Source organism: Bolinopsis microptera, chromosome 10, assembly GCF_026151205.1.
Source record: "Bolinopsis microptera isolate Bmic1 chromosome 10, MBARI_Bmic_1.0, whole genome shotgun sequence".
NCBI lineage: Eukaryota > Metazoa > Ctenophora > Tentaculata > Lobata > Bolinopsidae > Bolinopsis > Bolinopsis microptera.
In genome coordinates, this window is record NC_087081.1 from 14,203,801 (window position 1) to 14,226,950 (window position 23,150).

At 37.7% G+C, this 23,150-nt stretch overlaps 2 long non-coding RNA genes across 2 annotated transcripts; one reads left to right on the forward strand and one right to left on the reverse strand.

Moving 5' to 3' along the window:
- Positions 1-9,012: 9,012 nt before the first annotated feature.
- LOC134822256 (uncharacterized) lies at positions 9,013-13,521 on the reverse strand. The gene is made up of 5 exons (XR_010161156.1): positions 12,914-13,521; positions 12,514-12,744; positions 10,364-10,678; positions 10,044-10,170; positions 9,013-9,819 (listed from the first exon to the last, which is right to left on the reverse strand). It is a non-coding gene; the product is annotated as an uncharacterized LOC134822256 (long non-coding RNA).
- A 2,204-nt stretch (positions 13,522-15,725) lies between these two features.
- On the forward strand, positions 15,726-21,957 carry LOC134821893 (uncharacterized). The gene is made up of 4 exons (XR_010161077.1): positions 15,726-15,847; positions 17,023-17,110; positions 20,944-21,078; positions 21,286-21,957. It is a non-coding gene; the product is annotated as an uncharacterized LOC134821893 (long non-coding RNA).
- Positions 21,958-23,150: the final 1,193 nt, after the last annotated feature.

Sequence of the window (23,150 nt, forward strand, 5' to 3'; positions counted from 1 at the left end):
TTTCCTCAGTCAAAGTTCAGTGCAACAGTATTTTCGAAAACTTCACAAACAACTAAATAGCAAAAATCACCACACAAAACTACACAACGAAACAATTTCACACATACAAATCACAACGACTTAATATACACTTTAGGTAAAGTCATATTATCATACTGATAAGCCCGAAAATCGAGATAAGGGCACTATATTGTAACATTTGATTTAGCGAATATTTTTAACAAATAAGTAGATAAGACTCAGATCACGATTCTGTAGCATACAGGACCTCCGGTTCTCGTGAAAGAATCTGATTTGCACTAGTATAGATATATTTTACGTTATTTATAAATTTATACATTTTTTATTCTCTAATTCCTCCACAAGCATAAGAGTTAACTTAAAATGGCAGCGAATGGAAATATTACTGATACTTCTGGTCATAAAATCAAAATAAAATGTGGTAGCTGTAGCGGCTGGTGTTATTCTTCCAAAAACATCCGCAGCTGTTCATGGTGCCAAAACAACGTCCACGTCAAATGTTTTAAGGAAAATTTAGGTTGTACAAGCTGTTGTGAAAGTCTTATTCCTGGATTTTACGCGACTTACTATGAAATTTACGATGACTACAATAAGCTTAATTGCGCTATTTATAATCCATACGCTCAAAATAGTCGATGTAATCTTATTGGAGACGCCATGACCAATGAAGAGCACCAGGATTCAACATGGAGTGACATTTCGGCTTTCCTAACTCACTGTCAGTATAAACAGCAACGTAACGTAAAAAGGTCGACATCCTCTCAACTTAAAACATTTTCCATGAATATCAGATCCCTTTTCAAAAATATTGATCAACTACGAGAAGATATAGAAATATATGATAAGTATGATGTATTGTGTTTTAACGAAACTAACTGCACACTAGAAAAATTGCCTAACGGAATAAACGACATCACATTAAATGGATTCCATGAACCGTATATCCAAGATCCCATCCGCACATCGGGTAAAGGTGGGGGGCTTGCCATATACATACACAAACGTGTAGCTGACTCTGATAAAATTGATATTTTCAATCCCAACCCTGAACCCTCAAATACTAGCGGCGAATTTCAATTTATCAAGATCCACCAGTGTAAAGGATATAATAGAACAAAGATAATTGGAAATTTTTATCGCTCTCCCGCTAGAAAACCTGAAGCATTTCTTGAAATTTTTAAAAGTACGCTTCACAACCTGGGAAGACACTCTCGCAAACATATGACGTTACATGGAGATTTTAATCTAAATTTACTGAAGCACAGTAGCAACCAGGCATGTCAAAGCATTATAGATATTGCATCCTCTTACGGTTTCATCCAAATTGTATCACGTCCAACTCGCATAACAGACCACAGTGCCACGCTTATTGATCATATCTACACGAACAATCTTGAAGATACAATAAGCTGCAACGTATTAACGACAGATCTGTCGGATCACTTAGCGATAGTTACAACAATTAATCTTGATAATACATCCACCAGCAGTTACCGCTCCGCATCTTATAATCAAAATCCAACACAAACCAACGTACGTAGTTTTAATGAGGCCAACAACCATAAATTTAGAGATTTAATAATGGAAGAAAATTGGTCTGTAATACTAACAAATACCCCTGATGCTAACCAGCAGTTTGATTGTTTAAATTCGGCTTACAACAGGATTTATAACGCTGCCTACCCGACAAAAAGACAGTCCGAGCGCAGACAAAATGAACGTGTTAATCCCAAACCATGGATACTGCCCTGGCTTGAAGAAGCTATAGAACGTAAAAATCAGGCATATCATGATTTTGTTAAGGAACCAGTTGATAGGAACCAGCTAAAATATGACCGTTTGAAAAAGTTTTGCACCAAACACGTTGACAAAGCCAAAAACATACACTACAAAAAATTCTTTGAACAACACAAAGATAATTCTAAGAAGCAGTGGCAGATGATTAACGGACTTCTGAATAGGAAACCAGCCAAACCTACATCGATAAAACTGTCGGACGAAAACGGACAAGTCAGCACTCCGGCAGCAGTAGCAGAAAAATTTAATGATCACTTCTCAAACATCGCTCCAAAAATTAAATCTGAAATTAGTAGTAGGACCACTTTCGATCCTGGTGGGGCCCAGGGGACACTACGTAACCCTTCTCCAAATAGTATCTACATAAAACCAGTCACAACTACCGAAGTTCAAGACGTTATTAACCTATTTAAGAATAAAGCTACTCTTGACACCAAAATCCAACCACTCAAAATTGCCAACAGCTGTCATAATTTTACCACTGTATTGGCCCACGTTGTTAACAGCTCGTTCGAACAAGGGGTCTTTCCCCAAGCCTTGAAAACGGCAAAAGTAGTTCCTGTACATAAAGGTGGATCTAAAACTGACATCAAAAATTACAGACCGATATCTCTACTTGCCACTTTCTCAAAAGTCTACGAAAAGCTTATGCACAATCGAGTCATAAATTTCTTGGATACCTACAATATACTTTGTGAAAATCAATACGGCTTCCGCCCAGGTAGGTCTTGTGAACATGCACTTCTTAATGCTAAAGACAGAATCCTCAATTCAATGTCTAAAAAGCAAGTTACTTTGCTCCTCTTGATTGACTTTAGCAAAGCCTTTGACCTTGTGGATCACTCCATACTCCTGAATAAGCTCGAGCACTATGGCATAAGAGGTCTAGCTTTAAACTGGTTTAAATCATATCTTATGAACAGAAACCAGTTTGTATCAATTGGATCCTCTGAATCCTCAGCCAATCCAATTATTTACGGTGTACCCCAAGGTTCAATTTTGGGACCTCTCCTTTTTATAATCTACATAAATGATCTTCCTCAAATATCAGAAATAGCTAATTTCATCATGTACGCAGATGATGCAAACATTTTCCTAACAGGAGAAAATATAAACGAGGTTTATGATAAGCTCAAAATTCTTAGCGATGTCTTAGTTAAATGGGTAGATAACAACGGATTAGCTCTAAATCTTAAAAAAACGAATTATATGATCTTTTCTCGACAAAGAAACCTCATTTATCGCGATGTAGTAATTTCTGGTGTCACAATCGAAAGAAAAACAGAAGCCCGTTTCTTAGGTGTTATAATAGATAACAAACTGAACTGGTCGCAACATATTTCTGCCATGAAAATGAAAATGGCCAGATACATTGGAGTCATGTACAAACTTAAAAAATATTTGCCTCTGGAAGCACGTTTACAAATATATCACAGCTTTGTGCAGTCTCACCTTAATTACTGCTCCCTCGTCTGGGGTTTTGCTGCCAAATCCCATATAGAAACACTATTTGTTAAACAGAAAATGGGTCTTAGAGCAATACTACCAGGTTTTGTTAATTACTGGTACAAAGATGGTACACCACCAGCAAGTACCAAGTCTGGTTTCTATGTACACAAAATATTGACAGTTCAAAGTATCATCGTGAAGAACGCATTAGTTTTTATACATAAGCTAAAAAACTTCCCAAGTCTAGTGCCTCCCTCTATAAAGAAAACAATACCTAACAGTGCACCAATATTTAACGTCGCCGATCCGGATTCGAGTCTTACAACTTTATGGTCAGATGAATACGGTAAACACCCTTACAATAATTCAGTATTCTACAAAGGTCCACTATTAGCAATAAACAGATATAGTGTCGCAGCAACTTCCTTGCCAAGTCTATTCAACCTTAACATCTACAAAAGGTGCATAAAAAACATGCTCATTGATCAACAAAACGAGGGCATTGCAGACGAATGGCCTAACTTTATGTTATACAATATAACGGGACTAAGGAAATCAGAGCGCAACATCAACCGTAATGCTAATAATAACTCTGTCCCATAAGCACGCCATCACAGAATCAATTTCACTGCATACCATCTCAGTTACACTGCCATCAATTCGCCAGCAAAAACGGCATGACGCTATGCGACTGATAACAGTCGTTAAATTTTAAAAATTTTGGAATAGCTAGCTAGCAGTAGCTATGCGCCTGTTTCCACTCTAACAACTCTAAAAGCATATTAATATGATAATTTCAACTAAAGGCAACTTTATATGTGCTCAGCTATGTTTTGTTTCGACAAGCTCTATTATATACATTTTAATCGTTTTAATGAGATCTAATCTTGTATGAGTTTTGAGTTTGAATTGATAACACTTATTATATATATTATTTTTTGAGTAAACATTGGCTGGTACTTCGGGCCGGTCCCCAACAAAAAGTTGCGTTTGTGTTAAGATTTTGGATTTGATTAAAATGAATAAGTTCTTTACAATTATCTATAATGTAATTTGATAACCGGTATTGTAAACCAGTATTTTAATGTAACTGCCAGTATTTTAATGTAACTGCTATTTTTTATTTGCAATGATGCAAGTGCGAAGAACACTGCCATCTCCACGGAACTACCGCTGTAAAGACTCACTACAAAAGGCGAGCGCACCATCTACTCGGGGCCTTTTTCCAGTCATCGGCCCGGGGTTGTGCTCCGCTTGTTCTCTCTCTCTCTCTCTCTCTCTCTCTCTCTCTCTCTCTCTCTCTCTCTCTCTCTCTCTCTCTCTCTCTCTCTCTCTCTCTCTCTCTCTCTCTCTCTCTCTCTCTCTCTCTCTCTCTCTCTCTCTCTCTCTCTCTCTCTCTCTCTCTCTCTCTCTCTCTCTCTCTCTCTCTCTCTCTCTCTCTCTCTCTCTCTCTCTCTCTCTCTCTCTCTCTCTCTCTCTCTCTCTCTCTCTCTCTCTCTCTCTCTCTCTCTCTCTCTCTCTCTCTCTCTCTCTCTCTCTCTCTCTCTTTCTCCCGCATGCTAAATAAAACAACGTAAATTAAACAATGTAAATATAGGAGGCTGAGCTGCAGAAAATCCTGTTTATGTCGCGTAAGATCATATTTTCAAGCCAAATGATCTATAAGATGGAATTTGCGAAGACAATTTTATGGTTAATGTCAGTCTGCGACCCAAGACATTTATACTGGACCTCCAGGGATCATTATTTCAATAAAGCACCGCATCTAATTTGATTGGAGAAGCAAGAAATAGACAAACAAACTCGGTCTTAACCTCAATGATTAGTTTGTGCAAGATGAATATAGTGGAAAATGAACATATATGCAACAATAAAAATGCAAATTCGATAAATCTTGGAATTTTTATCTAAAAATAAAGTTGCGGCGAATTACTCATTATAATTGTTAGGCTGCAGGCTTTGCTACCCTGTACTCATAGAATAATCCATAACCTTCTAGAATGTTCTGAAATATTTATTTTACTTTTAGTTCAGGAACGGTCATCAAAATGAGTTTGTAACAAGGTCGATTATATTTTGGTAAATTTGTAGCTTTCTCTCAGAAAATGAATCTGGCTTTCTATGGGAGGTAATCAGAATTACACTTACATTCAGATTCTCAGATTTAAATAAAAAGCATGCAAGATCACCTGGTCCAATGAGCGGGAAACGGAGAACATGAAGCTCTGGTGACGTTACAGTCACGTGACCTCAGGCTCATAATCACGTGACCTCCGACCCGATCAATTGGGTTCTGTCCTGTAATACAAGTACTACGGGCAGCTGCTGATTTCAGATTTCATATTTCAGATTTCATATTTCAGATTTCAGATTTCAGATTTCAGATTTCAGATTTCAGATTTCAGATTTCAGATTTCAGATTTCAGATTTCAGATTTCAGATTTCAGATTTCCGATTTCCGATTTCAGATTTCAGATTTCAGATTTCAGATTTCAGATTTCAGATTTCAGATTTCAGATGGCTGTATCAGGTATTTACTCTCATTGCAACTTCCTTTTCTTTCCTTCTTATTCAGGGATGTTAGATAGTCATGCTATTTATTATCTCGCAACATTATGGTTGTGTACTGACAGCTGATGTTGATACTTTCGTACGAGCAGCTAGACTCCGATGGTTTGGCCATGTGGTGAGGATGCCAGAAGAAAGAATACCCAACTATCTTCTGCACTGGATCCCAAAGCATGGTAAAAGGTGAAGAGGTAGACCTCGGAAAAACTGGTTGTCATGTGTCCGGGAGGATGCAGCAATCTTCACAGGTGTCGATAACATCACGATAGAAGATGCAGAACAACAAGCTACAGACAGGGTTCACTGGAGAGGTCTAATACACCGGAGAAAGGAGTTACTATGTGGTGCAGGCCACTCCAACGACTAGGAGGAGACCTTTTCAAGTAAGTAAGTACTGACAGCTGATCAACTCACCTACTTATCAATCCAATTCTGTATATTATTCGTCACTGATTAGGTGACGACTTGGGGCCTTTTTCCAGTCATCGGCCCGGGGTTGTGCTCCGCTTGTTCTCTCTCTCTCTCTCTCTCTCTCTCTCTCTCTCTCTCTCTCTCTCTCTCTCTCTCTCTCTCTCTCTCTCTCTCTCTCTCTCTCTCTCTCTCTCTCTCTCTCTCTCTCTCTCTCTCTCTCTCTCTCTCTCTCTCTCTCTCTCTCTCTCTCTCTCTCTCTCTCTCTCTCTCTCTCTCTCTCTCTCTCTCTCTCTCTCTCTCTCTCTCTCTCTCTCTCTCTCTCTCTCTCTCTCTCTCTCTCTCTCTCTCTCTCTCTCTCTCTCTCTCTCTCTCTCTCTCTCTCTCTCTCTCTCTCTCTCTCTCTCTCTCTCTCTCTCTCTCTCTCTCTCTCTCTCTCTCTCTCTCTCTCTCTCTCTCTCTCTCTCTCTCTCTCTCTCTCTCTCTCTCTCTCTCTCTCTCTCTCTCTCTCTCTCTCTCTCTCTCTCTCTCTCTTCTCTCTCTCTCTCTCTCTCTCTCTCTCTCTCTCTCTCTCTCTCTCTCTCTCTCTCTCTCTCTCTCTCTCTCTAGTAGTAGTTCTTAGTAAAATCCTTGACCGTATTATTTTCATCCCTTCAACCGTACCAATATGATGATGTTAAGATTAGTTCATACTATTTAGCTCTATAGGTCAAAGTTCTGTCCTAACCAGTAGTCCCTATTAATCGCCTTCCATCCTCATACAACCGCCGCCACCTTACTTAGGGTAAACGGACTTTCGCTATGATAATTTATTCATGTTGTTGTTCACATTGAATACACTATATTACCATATCCTTTTTTTACTTGTTTTACTTGGTTATCTTCCAGATATAAATTCACCAACATTTTTTAAGTCGATAATTGCAATAGAAGTTCCTTTCCTAAAATGTATCTTGTACTATAGGGCCTGTCATGATATCATGGATCGCTTAAGTTCCACGAGGATCTGGTAGTCCTCATAATTCTGCGGCCTCTATGGATCGTCATCTCGCACAACTCTTTAAGAACCTTGTGAGTTTGGCATGTGAAAATTAGCAGCCTTCCAGACATGTATTGGGTTAGCAAGGTGTCGTACGTCACCTCAAGATCGGGTGACAGATTGGGTCTGAGGTCACGTGATTATGAGCCTGAGGTCACGTGACTATGACGTCACCAGAGCTAGGGGGTGCACGATAAAAATAAACTTGCTCGGATTTTAAAAATTTGTGTACCACTGTTTTCTAGAGACTGTGAGAATTTTCACAATATCAAATTTGTTATACCTTTTTGGAAAGATCAGTGAGTTTCGCCTAGGTGCCTTATTTGATGGTGCGCGGCTTTTGGAGCAAAAGTAACTGTAAAAGTCGCGTAATTTGACCAAATTCGTCCAAATTTGACCATTTTTGTAGTATTATTCGGATTTATCTTCAGTTCCTCAAATGAGATCATTCTGGAAATTGGCGACGACCTTCCAATTGGGCTTTCACAACTGTCCGAAAAATTTGGTGGATATCGGACTTGATATAGTGATCAAAATGGGGCAAAATACGCTGCTTTTAGCTGTAACATAATGTCTGATGGTTGGATATGCTTTAAATTTTTCGGACACTTTTCTTGTAAGTCTATGAGTAAGCTTACCAATTTTTGTTGCAATTGGAGGTCGGGAAGGATACTCAATATCTATTTGTTTGAAGAAAATTGTGCTGGCCGAAATTAGCGCTAAAAAACCATCCTACAGTCAGCACGCGCGGCTCACTGTCGATGGCGCACTACCTACCAGAGCTTTCAAGCTCTCTTTGACTTTGTTCCATATCCAATACTTAATGCTTACTTTATGCTTACAAGCACTAACAGATGTTTTTCGCCAATCTACTTTAAGTTCATACCAGCGATCAAATTTTTAAACATTTTTTAAAAATGTGACAATGACTAATGTATGTAGTACAACACAGTGGCTGCAAAAGCGCAAATTGCAAACTAAGTATTTTCGCGCGTTTTCGCGCGTTTTGACAAGATATATATTATGAGCACTCTTTAAATGCTTTTCATAAATTCCAGAACAATCCTTTTAGTATGATTTTTAATACAACATACAATTTATGGTCTAAATATCATTATCTAGCAATTTTGAAATTTCTAGCTTAACTGTAAATAGAGTTAAGTGCATTTTAAAACAAGTAAAAGTCTTCCATTTTGTTTTGATCATAACATTTTAACTAAGTAAAAGTATTTGGGCATATTTACACGAAATGATCAGAAATTGTCTAAATAACAATACAGTCAAAGTTTTAATGATCGGCAGTAAAATATTCGTAACCAAAACGTTAATCAAAGTTATACGAATTATACTTATTTGTTTACAATATTGACCTTAAATTGAACAAAATGCGCGGAACGCGCGCGATCTTATATCATATATGCGTAGGTGAAGAAAGAGACTAGCCATCTTTACAACAAAGGAAAGGATTTAATAACCTCTACTAGCCTTAGAGCATAACCATGCTCTTTCCACAATGCAGAAGTATGAGCAAATAACTCCTTTCGCAGGAAACTAACGCCCTCACAGGCTCCCACGTTTCATGTAACCGACCCCAGGTTTTGGTTTTAGATCGGACACTCAAAACAAAGATAGAAAAGCGGTCTACACGCTTACAGGCTACCACGTCTCTTGGAAACCCAGGATTTAGTTTTGGATCGGACAATCAAAATACTGATATAGATAAACATAAAACAATAGAGGAGCGGTCTACACCCTCACAGGCTACCACTGACCACGTTTAGTATAAGCCAGGATTTAGTTCTGGATCGGAAACTGGAAGCAAGGATATAGGAGCGGTCTACAGTGACGTTACAGGTTTAAAGGTATAGTAGTTGAAATCACTTTTACTTTTAGCAATATTAATGGACTGCAGTTCAAAAATATGGAAATATTCAGGAGCAGGACATGGACACTGTGTGGTTTGAGATATAAACCCATAGGTGAGGGCCAGAGACAAGTTTCCGCTTAGACATGACAGTACCTAGACAACTGTGTATCAACTGTTTGAAGATCCCGTTAACCAGATTTATAAGTAACACCTACCAGGAACACTACATACGACTACGAGTTGCACGTAGCAGGCCATGACCTTCCCTGAGAGTTCCTGTCTCTCCGTCTTTAACCCGACGGAATTGCACCAGGGGTGGTGGTAACAGAGCTTCAAGACTCTCGGAGTCTGTAGCTGATATCTATGTTTTAAGATATCAGCTACATACTCCGAGAAAGAAGACTCCTAACTAAAGCATGCAATGAAATATCAGATTCTTAGAATATCATATCAAGTGGTCGAGACAGTTTTAAAAATGTTAAAATTCGAGTGTTGAATGACATAGCACGTACAATGTACATCTTTACTTTCAGTCTTCTCCATCGCTGATTTCTGTAAATCCTATAATGACTTTTTTCAAGAAATTTAGCCCGCCTAACTCCGAGGAACTTATAATGTCGGCTGGATATAGAGACTTGATCTTTTTTCGTTTGCCGTTATTATATCGTCCCTATAAAATAATACAATTGTAATCTTTGACTTGTATATAAAAATAAATGTCTATTTACAAACGCAAAATTGTATCATCTATCTCCAATGTTTGTTTAGTGCTGTGGGACTAAATCGATAAATACGCTGGAAGCTATAGATCAAAGAGTCTTAAAATTAGGGTGGAATTTCTAAATAGGTACAGCATATTGCAACAGACTCTATGTCTGTAAGAAATCGGTTTACCTCCTTAGTACTTGCTCTAGGAATTCCTTCAACAATGTGATTTAGGAACAGATCGCCACGCAAAATCGATGTTTCTAGTGTCTGGCCCAGATTTTTGACGTAGTTTCCAAGCCAAGACCGGGAACTCCTGTAATTTATACTGTTTATCAATTATGTAATAATCTCTGATCTACGTAATACAAAGAGAAACGAGACTTCAGAGATCTCCTGGATTATGCTGGAGCGTAAAAGGATAAATATAGCAGAGACGTACGTTATTAAAATTTATTCTGCAATAAACGACGAAAAACGGTGATATTATTATTAATAAAAGTGCTTACCTTATATTTCGGACATCTTTTTGCATATATTCTATCCCCTCCTCCGACATATTTTTGAGAAACTAACACGCTCACAGGCTCCCACGTCTCATGTAAACCCAGGTCACAGGTTTTGGTTTTGGATCGGCTACTCAAAAAAATGAAAGAGGAGCGGTCTACACGCTCACAGGCTACCACGTCATATCAAGTGGTCGAGACAGTTTTCAAAATCTTAAAATTTGAGTGTTGAGTGATTTAGTACGCACAGTCGCACATTTTTACTTTCAGTCTTCTTCATATCGCTGACCTCGTTAATTTCTTCTCTTTAGTACGTCCCTATAAAATAATACAATTATAATCTTTAACTTCATTTCCAGGGTTAAACTACCACTGGTAAGCAATTCGGAAAATCATGGGACGGCATAATGCCGGGGCGGGTATGAACCGCCAACCTCCGGGTTACATGCCTAGTGCTTTAATTGAGCTACCGGCCCTATTCAGCTCAGGAATTTCTTGCAAGCGAATCAGTAAGCAATCTTGTTGTTATTTCATATCTGCTGCTATTAGTACACGTACTGCATTATATGCAGCAGGGATAGCCACTGCCACTAATGATCATGGCTCTAGCTAAATGTTTTACTCCATCGGGGCAGCCGAGGCACGTGCAATGTTTGTTTAAAGCTCTCGAGCTAAATTGATAAATAGATTAGACAACCTCGGAAGAGACGCCGGCAGTGTTAGATCAAAGAACCTTAAAATCAGGTTATTCATGAATTTTCGGGAGGTCTTTTAGAAGAATGTCAAAATTCAAGTGTAGAGTGATTTAATCACCACGCTCAGCTATCTAACGTACGGAACGTTCACTAAAAATAGTTTGTGAACGCGTTCGCTAAAAAATTTTAACGTTCGGAACATAAGGAAAGTTAATTGCTATTATGAAATTAAAATGCAGGACATAGCCCAATTATCCGGCAAAGTACTAGCGTTTTCATTGCCAGGCCTTCAGGGCCTTGAGGTATGTTACAAATACAAATGTTGTTTGATCTTGAGCTGAATGGTTGTTATACTATAATATCGTATATATAAGAACGATGTACATTTTACACATCGATCCCTAATGAAGTTTTGTGGAAGATCAAATTCCAGAGAAAGAAACGTATCCTTGAGCAACTTTAAGTTTAACAATTTTACCTTTGACTTCTTAAGTTTCAGCCTTCAGGGTAATCATACCCCAAATCTTTTGGGAAGTACCATGAACAGACCGTTAAATCGACCGCAAGATACGAGAACAGTATATTTGCTGTGGTAACCATAGTTGGTCAGTTTGGTCATTGTTTATTTACTGTCTAATTCCAACAACATGGTTTTATCTCATTGTATCCATCTTAAGTTAAAAACTATCGGAAAATTATCAAAATATTGACTAACGTATACTAACGTTCACAAACGTTCACTACAAAATGATTGGAACGTACGTTCAGTACGACTAAGTTCAGCGTTCACTACAACTAAGGTTAAAAGTGCGTTTAAGTACATTTACCGTTGAATTCACCGTTTTACGAGAGTAATACGTTTTATCAAGAGTAATACAGAGAAAGAGTCCCGACAGTCTCCCTGATTGCCTCTAAATATATTCACGTGACACATATGCCGGTCTTAAACTAACATCATCCAATTAATGGAGTATAACTAAGCCTGTCAGTCTGTAGAGTAAACAAAAGGGGTGACAAAGAAGCCTAATTAAGGAAAGTGAGGTGGAAACAGCTTGCTAACCGTGTGTAATGAGGTTAATAACAAAAGGCCAATAACCACATAGGAAGATGAACTAGTAGTCTAAAATGATGTGTACACTGGTGACAGGAGCGTACAATTACACATGTCTGATATCACAAAAATATCTGAAACCAAGCTTCCTGAATTTCTGCTCAATTGGCCGATACGAATGGCCCAAATATGGGAGGAGATCTAGAGGGTGCAAGAAACAACTGGAAAAAATGATGAACCTTTTTTAGGAAACACGGATATAGTTCTAGAAGGGCCGATCGAACTAGACCAACTTGAATTGACGCATTTTTGAACACTGATTCATATCTTGAAGTAATTGTAAAACAGATACGGTAATAATTAACATGTCAGGTCATATTATTCTGAAATAATTGTAAAATGCCTACCTGCCTAGGTCGATGAAGTCTGGAACGAGTTTCCAGTTTCGTGACAGCGCTTCTCTCCATTTATCTCTATCACTCATGAGCCAACGAACCTTATCAGATTGCAATCCAGTATCTTCTGATCTTGTAGGATGTCCGGAAAGGTCTTATGAGGTCGTCCTATATACCGATGGCCATATGATGGTTGTTAGAAAAGGAGTTGCTGAGCAGATTGGTACTGACGGTAGAAATGTCCTGTAAAATAGATACAGTAATATAAAATATCGGGTCATATCCTAAAATAGAGTAACTGTAAAATAGATACGTGTACGGTAATACTAATAACGTTGAGCCATAATATTTTGAACGATGAATTTATCTAAACAAAAGCATTCTTAATAGAAACTTGAACATTTTTACTCACAAACGATCCATTGGTTAATCATGCTCCTGTCTCGAAAAGAGTATTTAGCTCAATATGAGGGCGTGTATCTTTATTAGAATTCACAGAATCCATTTTCTAAAACCGGAGAAGTATAGTATAATAAAGCAATTTAAAATTTGCACGATCAACAAAACATGACAATAATATGCTCATGTCATCAACTTCATGAACAATAAAAAGCATATAACAAATATGCCAATACACAATGAATAACAAATTTTTAAAAAAGCTGTGAACAGAAGGTAAAAAACTGCGAACAAAAGGTAGCGTACGATCGCGTTTTGAAACAGTGCACAAAGAAATGATCCTAGATTGAGCTCTAGAAATCTAATTTTTGAGTGGAGTACTTGTGGAAGAGGTAATGCAAATTAATGCTGCCTGGTATGTGGAAGAGGCTGACTGAAAAGCTTGCAGAGTATATTGGCTCTAGCTTGTAGCTGTTTCATCAAAAATTGTGTTGACTGTGCGCGGCTCGACCGCGCATTTTTACAATATTTGTGCAAATGGCAAAATCATGCGTTGTTAACGATAAATCGACGTAAGGTCTACTTAGTTCGACTGACGGCGGGGCGCCAAATTTGTGCGCTAGTTGCAGCGCAGCCACTGTGTACAACTACAAAGATGCTGATATCCTGGTACGCACAAAACATCTACTTTGGTAATATTTTCAGATAAATTTCTATTTGATCTTCACAGTTTGAAGCTTTTGCGACTAGCGATGTAGCAGGACTAGCGATGTAGTAATTATTCTACTAATAATATTCATCCTGTTTATTTCAATATATATATAATTTGTCTCAATATTTAGACATTAAACGGAGAATTGTTTGATGCTAATACTAATGTCATAAGTCTGATAAAAATAAAAATTGTGACGCGCCTTGTGATTAATTTATCAGAATCTCATGATATCACGATCTGAGGCTAAGGGGCTGAGTCAGAGCCTAGAGGTTCACTGGGACCGGGGGAAGAAAGCCTTGTGCAAAATGATCTAACACTGTGGGTGGATATCTTCATAGCTATTGTGAATAACGTAATTCTTGTATAATAGCTGTGCAACTGATTAGTGTCTGATGGAGGGCGAGGGGGTCTTAAACGGCTGAAAGTTGGGTTATATTGAAACATGTGGCACTTGCGGCACTCACATGTGGCACTTGTGGCACTATCATATGTAGCATGTGGCACTTGTGGCACTCACATGTGGCACTTGTGGCACTATCATATGTAGCATGTGGCACTCACATGTGGCACTTGCGGCACTATCATATGTAGCATGCGGCACTAGTGGCACTCACATGTGGAACTTGCGGCACTATCATATGTAGCATGCGGCACTAGTGGCACTCACATGTGGCACTTGCAGCACTATCATATATAACATGCAGCACTAGTGGCACTCACATGTGGCACTTACGGCTCCAATATGCTGCATAGTTAGGTACAATACTGCTTTTTTTGCAAGAATCATCAACTGAACTGGTTGCAACTTCAACTTTAAGTTATAAAATTGATTTTTACGATAATATCGTGAAATCTAATTCTGCCGGCCCCATTCATACTGCAATTCAGCAATCATAAATAACGCTAAAGACGATATTAATTTGTTTAATGATTGCAATCATAGTATGGCTTGTTAAGCTTGAATTGATCAGTGTTCTTATTATACAGGGTGGCCCAAAAGTGACTACCCACACGTAACCTCTTAATAACTAACGTCATTCGTCTCCAAATTGCACCAAAATTTCAGAGATTATAAATATTGGTCTTGTAGCGCGATGCACTACTGGGTCGCGCGCGCATCAAATAATGCTTCTCGCAACCACAGTAGTGTGCAAACCAACATTCGAACCACCAGCAGCTGGTGGTCAATTTCCTACGAACGCGACTTAATTTTGGTTCAGACTGCATGTGGAGTCGAGCGCTACGTTATAGCTGTATATATAGCTCGTTTCACGACGAAATCTTCATTTATTGAGTTTGTCTGTCGATTATGTTGGAGTTTGTATTTTTAATTTTGTACTCGAATACTGTTAATTTATTTTTATTAAATAGTTGTTTTTCGTAACAGCACACTAGTACGTGATTCCTTTTGTTATTCTTACATAATTAGGAAGATTTTAAACTTCAATACTATAAATAATCAAATATTTACGAACACCGATCATCGGTATGTACCCATTATGCATTATTGGTATCGAAGTCTTATGTTGAGCTGGATATCGAAAAATTTCAAAATGTAAGGCTGTAATTTTGTACTTGTTTAGGTGTAGAACTAGGATTAACAACTTGATTGCTAGGAGCTAGGAAGAGATTTTAGTAATGATGACCCTTTAAACTTAAATTATATCTCTAGTGCACTTCGATCGGTTTTCTTTTCAATTTTGATAAAACCTAGTCGTGATCTTTGTTTCAGAACTTCACTAATTTATTAAGTTTTGTAGTTTATATAGACGGAACATGAGCAGATACCATTTGATTAATTATAATATATCCGATTTGAAATATTATTCTGTCGGAGTTTGAGTTCAACATGGACACATTTATTAACATCCCGCATGAATTTGTGTCGTCTTTACAATTTTTTGCGCTGAATTTGTATGCTTATTAATACTGCCGCATGATATCAGTAGCTGCTATATAACTAGAGTGTATAGCATGTGTATTATACGATGTTTCCCACGTAAAAATCGCAGGTTGTTTTGGTGCGGCTGGGCACTCTACTGGTGATTGACACCAGAGACTGAGAAAAACTTTGACATAATTTTCAAGTTTGATATGACCTAATAACTACCACATTTACAGGAAGTATGGTAATACATTCTTGTCAGCTGTCTGGGCAAATCTTCTCTCGCAGAATTGGATTAAAATTTAATGTATTTTATTTCTCACTTCCAACGATGTCGCAATTATTAGGTAAAATTTGAAGTTATTTTGAGATTCAATTAATAAATTTTAGATTGCAGCTTGATATCACTTAGTATGTACATTGTACTCGGTTGCAAGGGTAGAACTTATGAGAATACTATCATAGTATTATTGCACTATACTATTATGGGTTCATCAAAGTTCGTATCATGATTTGTCACAATTAAACCATCGAGTCACTTGAGGAAACCCGTTAAAGCTCGCAATTGGCGACGAGATAAAGTTTGTGGTACCTCTAGATGTTAAGTTAACTCTTAGGCTCCAATCTTCCTTACTATACCTACCACTCCTTCTTCCTTGATAAGAAGTAGATCCATCTGGAACAGTGAGCTGCTTCTTCCCTTCTATCCCGTACTAGCCTACTCAGCTCTCTCCAAACCGTGAACAACTACTCCCGGTGCTAGAACTTTAACCGCATAATTATAACAGCACAATTCTTTCGCTTGAATCTCAGTCTGCTGTAAGACTGCTGTACCGGTAGAGTTTTTACTTGTATGATTCAGCAATCTGCTCTTTAGATGGTACCGTTACCTCCCGCCATAAGACTGTGCCGTCTTGGTGACCTTGAGAATATCATAATTAGGTCCGATATATAAAAGCACTATCCAATATCGAGACCCACTCAGGATCCCAAACCACGACTCCTTTCGGTCGTCTGTACTTGCTTTTTTCCTCCCAGCATGGACTAAGTCAATGATACTGTCTTACATCGCTGGCCTTGTTCTTATAAGTGTTCACTCGGCGCTCACAAGATAACATGTTCAGAGATCTGTTGCAGAACCTTGTCGTGCCGTCATTTATATACTCCTTGACTAAGAGCTACTTTAAACCTACAGCAAAAATGTGCTAAATGATACCCATCCTCTCCTCACATTACTGTACTTGCACTTACCATCCTCATCTTCGCCATAGAGGTGGTTAAGAGGGTGACGTACACAGCATCTAGCACGAACCCAATAAGTGAGTCTACAGTGCGTGTCGAAATACATTGCATGTACCCTTATATATTAATTGAGACAGAATTTTAATAAATCAACAAATTCTTAAAATTTAAAAAGGTAGAATTTAATTCTATGGCATTTATTGAAACCTGCTTTTTTAAAGTTGAGAATTGGTTTCAATTTCTAGAATATCACGATAATGTTGACTCAAAACTGTTTCAGGCAGCTATCAAGTCTCAAGATATGACATAATTTGATAGAATGTTAGTACCAACGCTATCAGTGCATTGAAGTCGAGTTCTCGATACAGGTATTATAATTAGGTTCTATCGACCGTTTTTGTAGTCTTAACTCATTTTTATTTGTTATTATACGACCAATTAAAATCTAGCAAACCAGACTTCTTTATGTGCTAAATGTTACTTTAACCTTAATAATAGCTGCATTGTGGCAGATATCCAGTTACATTTTTTCCAGCCGTATATTATAAATATACAGGGTGGGCCAAAAGTCAGTGTGCAAACGTTGGCATTAATAGCTCAGTCACTGAGTGCCCAATTGAAATAATTGGTTCTGGTATGACTTACTACCACCACTGGTTCGAGAAATTTGTCAAATCGAAACATATTTGTGTTCATTGTTTTCAAAAGAAGGTTCATTTTCGCATTTATTTGATAGTTTGGATAATCGGATCGAGCCAAATTTTATTGAATTGTGTTTAGCCATTTAAATTACGTTTGCTCTAAAAAAATTAGAGTATATATATATTACTCATGCAACTAAGATAAATTGAGTATAAATACTCAATTTATCTTAGTTTAAGTTGCAAGTTATATAACTCATTTTCTAAAGGTCTCGTAAACTTTAATCAATTACCTACAGAGAGTGTGGCCTCTTTTTCACTGAAAAGACGCCATCAGATTTCATTGCATTCTGGGACCAATTTTGGTGTGATTTAAAGTATCCTACAAATTGGTGTTTACTGTTTCGACTTTTGTAAAATCACTGTATCAATATAATCTGTATTTTTATAGTTTCAACCATAATAGTGAAATAGAGGGGCTGGCCAATAGCCACACCCTCTGTAATTGATTTAAGTCTACGAAACTTTCAGAAATTTGTGTGTAATTCGGAGATAAATTAAACAAGTTGTTATCGGCCACCATGTGTAAACGGAATGTTCTAGCAGACTGTATAATACTATAACATACATTTTCTTACACACACATAATCTAATCTCTGGAATGTTGCTATGATATCAATGGCAATGTTTTGATACTGTGTATTATCATGATTATGCCTTACAGGCCGATCTTCCGATGGAGTTTCGGTTGCCATGGCAACACATCAATATGATAAAGAATTTGTAAACGCAGTCACAACTCTGTCGTGTACACTGTACGGTGCGAGCGGTTATTTTATGATAGGTAACATCTACTTTTTCAGCATTTGCGGGATGACCAGTTCACACGTATATTTTCGCAGACACAACTTCGCATAAAATTATATCCAATTATTCTATAACCAATTATCTACACGGACTTCTGTCTAAATATGAATGAAATCGAGAAAACCAAATATTATATGTTTCATCCTGAAGTGCTGAGTTCTCAGGCAGTAAAATCATGATCCTGATAGATATCGAAGTCTCCTTAAATGATTGTCTCTGCTGCTTAATATATCTGGATTGTCGTTGGGAGGCGATGCAGATTTGTTTACTTTTAAGGGGCAGGTTCTGCTCAGCAGGAGAAAGAGGTGATGCACATTTTGTATTTGTCTGACATGTAGGACTTGAGCCACGTTTCCGTAAGTGCAATAAACGGTAACGAGTGGTTTTTGGATTTCTCCTGAATAAGAGCTGAGATTTTTGGCACTTCCCATATACTCGCACTTGATGCACAGGATTCATGGACTGGACATTTAAGACGAGGCATGAGGAATAACGGGCACATGCAGTGTATCCTCTGAGGCGGTAGGAACTGCTGGTAGTGGTATAGTGGGTAGTATATATATATTACTCATGCAACTAAGATAAATTGAGTATAAATACTCAATTTATCTTAGTTTAAGTTGCAAGTTATATAACTCATTTTCTAAAGGTCTCTTAAACTTTAATCAATTACAGAGAGTGTGGCCTCTTTTTCACTGAAAAGACGCCATCAGATTTCATTGCATTCTGGGACCAATTTTGGTGTGATTTAAAGTATCCTACAAATTGGTGTTTACTGTTTCGACTTTTGTAAAATCACTGTATCAATATAATCTGTATTTTTATAGTTTCAACCATAATAGTGAAATAGAGGGGCTGGCCAATAGCCACACCCTCTGTAATTGATTTAAGTCTACGAAACTTTCAGAAATTTGTGTGTAATTCGGAGATAAATTAAACAAGTTGTTATCGGCCACCATGTGTAAACGGAATGTTCTAGCAGACTGTATAATACTATAACATACATTTTCTTACACACATAATCTAATCTCTGGAATGTTGCTATGATATCAATGGCAATGTTTTGATACTGTGTATTATCATGATTATGCCTTACAGGCCGATCTTCCGATGGAGTTTCGGTTGCCATGGCAACACATCAATATGATAAAGAATTTGTAAACGCAGTCACAACTCTGTCGTGTACACTGTACGGTGCGAGCGGTTATTTTATGATAGGTAACATCTACTTTTTCAGCATTTGCGGGATGACCAGTTCACACGTATATTTTCGCAGACACAACTTCGCATAAAATTATATCCAATTATTCTATAACCAATTATCTACACGGACTTCTGTCTAAATATGAATGAAATCGAGAAAACCAAATATTATATGTTTCATCCTGAAGTGCTGAGTTCTCAGGCAGTATAATCATGATCCTGATAGATATCGAAGTCTCCTTAAATGATTGTCTCTGCTGCTTAATATATCTGGATTGTCGTTGGGAGGCGATGCAGATTTGTTTACTTTTAAGGGGGAGGTTCTGCTCAGCAGGAGAAAGAGGTGATGCACATTTTGTATTTGTCTGACATGTAGGACTTGAGCCACGTTTCCGTAAGTGCAATAAACGGTAACGAGTGGTTTTTGGATTTCTCCTGAATAAGAGCTGAGATTTTTGGCACTTCCCATATACTCGCACTTGATGCACTAGGATTCATGGACTGGACATTTAAGACGAGGCATGAGGAATAACGGGCACGTGCAGTGTATCCTCTGAGGCGGTAGGAACTGCTGGTAGTGGTATAGTGGGAGCGCTGTTCCTGGCTGAAGAGGTGGATGTGGTCTGGGGTAGTGGTAGGGCATTTGAGTTTGAGGGAGGCTGGACCGGTGGTCGACTATTTCTGATAGGAGTCCGATCCTGGTTTGCATCGTTTCCAACAGTCTCCGTAACTATAACAATCCTGTGATCTGGTATTGGTTACTTAAACTTATTTAATTGAACATGGTGTTTGACGTTGGAGCTTATCACTTTACAGTTTACATCACCTTACCTGAATAATTGAATAGGATGAATACTGAATAGCATTTATTAATGCTTTCTTTACCCGGAGAACTCTGTTTTACTTGTCCCTCGGTAACACAAGACCGTGAGCCGTGACACTTAGTCACAATAATTAAGTCATAAGTCAGAAAGAAGTCCATAATTCGTACACCCATGATTATGTTAAATATAGATTGACTCCAGTCTCCATTGTTCAATGACTTCGTCAAAATGTTTTAGGAAAATGTTCACAGATTTGTTAATTTTGGACTCAAATTAACGTTGAGAAAAACTGAATTTATTTTGAAAAATCCCGGCTAAAATCCCGGCCGGTACCGGTACAAAATCGCCAAATACCAGCCGGTATTCCGGCTGCGCCGGTTATATCCCGGTCGAGTTCTGTCTGAGACCTAATTTTCTCTATTTCTCGTGCAATTTTAGATCAGACACAGTCATCTAAATTATTTAATAAGAAGGTTTAAATTATAAGCAATTAAAAACAGTTGGGACTATCATTGTTTGTGAGTACATATTATACGAATATAAGGTGGTTAATATAATTATAACACATTTAATATAAAACATTTAAGACACATTTTTTTATTCCTGCATTGTACTCATTAATTTAACTAGTAATATTATATAAAAACCACATTTCTATTTGTACAGGGAGCTGCTGGTAAACTACCGTCGCTATACATCGACTATGACTACAATCCTACTTTTAAAAACAAACTACATACATATCTCACATTTGCGAGGACTACTTCATCACAAGCAAAAAATCGACATTGGTAAATAAAGGTAGGTTCTTTTCACTGACTTCGTTAAATGAGTTACATATTTTCACACAAATTACGTGCGTGATCATTAAAGGGTTGCTTGTGTGCAGTTACTTCTGGGCCAGCGCCACCCTGTTGGGAGTTTTCACATAAGTAAATTTGCCGATAATACAATTTTACTCATTCTGGACATGTTACCTATATTATCATTATACTAGTATTTCTTCAGGTCTGTCTTCTATAACCACGATGAAAAGAAAAGCTGGGCGAAAACATTTGAGACTGCAGATTGCAGAACTGGAACACTCTATTTGAAGACAGTGGCTGCTGAGTGCTGAGCTGCATCAAATCTATCAGCATCATGTAACTTCGATCAGGAACAGACTCCATTTCATTTCCGACAACTAGCACCTGTTTTCCCTAGACTTACCAAGTATTAAGTAACTGCATTAGTATTAGGTTAAATTAAAGGCCCTACATCGAACAAGTCTAACAATTAAAACTTAAATGCAAGAGTGCACAATTTATCACTAAATATCTTCCTCTTTTAATTCTAATCAACACACGGTTTCGTCTTTGTTTCACCCAATCGTGCTGATAATCAGTAATCATGCACTCTGCACTCTAACTTCGAGATGTTTCAAAAGGGCTCCCGACGAGTTGAATTAGATCAATATTTTCTTTTGATACATAGATACTGATTGGGAGGTTCATCATACTATTCTTGTCACATGGTAACGATTAACGATTAGCTGATCAGCTTCCAGCATCGACAGGCCGAAATCCATAAATATAATCAGTTGTAATTTAATATTTATCATCGTCCGGATCATCATAATATTTTAATTTAAAGTTACAATTGAACGGTGTTAAGAAAGATAATTTAAGAGAAATGTTTTGAAAGTGCTGATACATTAATTTTCAGATTGTTATTATAGTTTATTTGTATTTTTTATATTATCTTATCCGCACAAGTTCGGAAGCCATCTGAACGCTATTGCCAGACACAGGCATATATTTATTTTGGGGTATCATGCTCTCAGAAATTTCAACTCAGTCCGATATTATAGTTATACTAACCTGCATTGCATAAGGTTAATTGTCTCGCAGTCTAGTGCATAAACCTTTTATTTTGTATAAACCCTTTATTTTGATTGGGAAAACTTTAGTTTAATGTGGTTACCGTCTCTAAAGTTGGCATGATAGTCAATAAACTCTTATCTATTATGTCACTGAAGATGACGCCTTGCAACATGTTTGACGATAGCCTGTAGATTGATAGTTTGATCTAAGTATTTACAACAATTCATCTAGTTTGATTGATTCAAAGGGAAACAAATTCCTCTCTTATCTATTATGACTATATTTAAATTCAATCCTGTAAAGTGATACTCCTTTTTTAGTAATTTAAACATGTGTTTTCTCCTTCTGATTTTTAAACTATTACCGGTCACGCTGAATAATAATGACATCAGTGAATTTAAAGCTATCGTTAACATCACTCAGAAAATGCGCGTCTTTAGCGCGTGTCTTGTTGTTATGCATCAATCCTTCGGTAGATCGGCGAGATGCACCACTGTGCCTCACCGAGCTGCGAAGGATTGACATCGTGAATCAAATATTGGTCAAACTTAGATTTCCTGAAAGTTTTGTAAGCCACGCCTAATTACAGTGGGCGTGGCGTGACACTCCCTCTTTTTCACTATTTTCTTCATAAAATGAGAACGCTTTGAGCTAAGAACTCCAAATTTTTTGCACACATTTGGCTTGATAATTTAAAACCTTTCCTAAAGTTTCAAGTTCATTGTTCAAAATTTGGCTGAGTTATGACCATTTCAAAATTCATCGGATACGTGATCCGAGCACTCAGTCAGTGATCTCTGCACTTGGTTAATGGCCTGTTTGTCTGACATGCACCGCTTGATTGGTTGCAGGGCTTGTTAGCCCTGCTAGTCACAGGTTCGTTCCTTACAATCGATAAAAAGGAATGAACTATCCATTGAATCATCGAAAATGGTTCACTATCCTCCCTATACTGCGGAACAACGATTGTTTGTCTACCTGAACAAAGATAATGGGGAGTTCTGCCCTCAG